The following is a 1,566-nucleotide window of genomic DNA, read 5'->3' as shown; positions in this document are numbered from 1 at the left end:
ACTGGCGCATGTAGCAACAATCCCAGGCATTCTGTAAATTTTGGCACCTTGCATACATTCAATTAATATAAGTTTCTTTGAATGCTTTCTGTGCTATGTTCCCCGGCTGAACCCTTAATGTTGATATGGCATGATAATTTGTGTTCACTCGCAGCAGAGTAGCACGAATTTCCAAATATCAAGGATAAGGTCTTTGCATAAGGTATTCAAACAGAAAGCATGTTGCTCTCTGGCAACGAACTTCAAAGAATTTTGTGTCAACACATAGAATTCAATCAATTATCCTGACTAATTTGCAAAAGTTAGGGTTTTGCGCCTTGCGCAGTATATCAGACCTTGCTTGTCGAAATTAATCCTAAGCAAACTAGGTAATTAATCCGCCATGGATTAGCAGATGCAAAATCATGCCCAGAATCAGAAAACAAGGAGCCGCAGGATAGGAGCAGCAACAAAGAGAGGCGTGGCCATGTCTTCCATTGGCCACGCCCCATCCTAAACCGTCCTTATTTCCCTCGACCAATTAGGTCGCCTTAAACTCTCCACACGCACATAAGTTGTGGCTAGGCCCATACTTGTCGGCCCTATTTCCCATCGACCAATCAAGTCGCACTAAACCTGCCACGTGCACCAAAAGGGTGGCCACACCCATGCTTAGTCGGCTCCCTGCTTTCATTGACCAATCAAGTTGCTTTAAACCTGCCACATCTTTAAAAAGGGTGGAAATTGTGTCAAAAGGTTAACCTACCAAGTTGGCTTCCCAAAACCATGCCAACATGCTAACGGCATGTCAAACATGCCAAAAACAAACATGCCATTCGCACATGCCAAACGCGCATGTCAGGCGCACATGCCAAACGCGCATGCCAGGCGCACATGCCAAATGGCATGCCAAACATACCAAAAGCACGCCAATCGCACACGCCAAACAGGCATGCCAAGTGCACATGCCAAACGTGTCACCTACAGCATACTACATGCCATATACGCTAATTAGGGTTTCGACATGCCAAACCCTAATTTAGGCAAAGTTGTCGCGCCAACCGAGCCAAACAATGTTCCACAGAACATGGGGATCAATGTGGCCATTAAAACTGATGTTGCCACACCACTTGCACCATCGTGCCGCTGGCATGCACAAACTATGCCAGCCATGCCGCAATTCCACTGGCATGCACTAAAGGCGCCACTCTGCCACTATCAGGCGCCAACGGAAGGTAGCCACAATCAACGGCTACCCTTCCCAATGAGATGCAATCTCAGCCATCCAAGTTTGCCACCAAACTAACAGACTTGTGGCAACTTTTATGCGACCAGACGCCTAAATCCTGTGGCCATGGCTACGCCAGGCGCCACTTACACCATCATCCCGTTGTCATGCACAAACTATGCCAGCTATGCCGCAATGCCACTGGCATGCACTAAATGCGCCACTGTGCCATTACCATGCGCCAACAGAAGGTATCCATAATCAATGGCTATCCTTCCTCATGATATGCAATCTCATCCATCCAAGTTCGCCACCGAACTGATAGACTTGTGGCAAGTTTCATGCGGCCAGCCAAGACG

This window comes from Papaver somniferum, chromosome 4, assembly GCF_003573695.1.
Source record: "Papaver somniferum cultivar HN1 chromosome 4, ASM357369v1, whole genome shotgun sequence".
Taxonomy (NCBI): Eukaryota; Viridiplantae; Streptophyta; class Magnoliopsida; order Ranunculales; family Papaveraceae; genus Papaver; species Papaver somniferum.
This window is presented reverse-complemented; position numbering follows the sequence as displayed.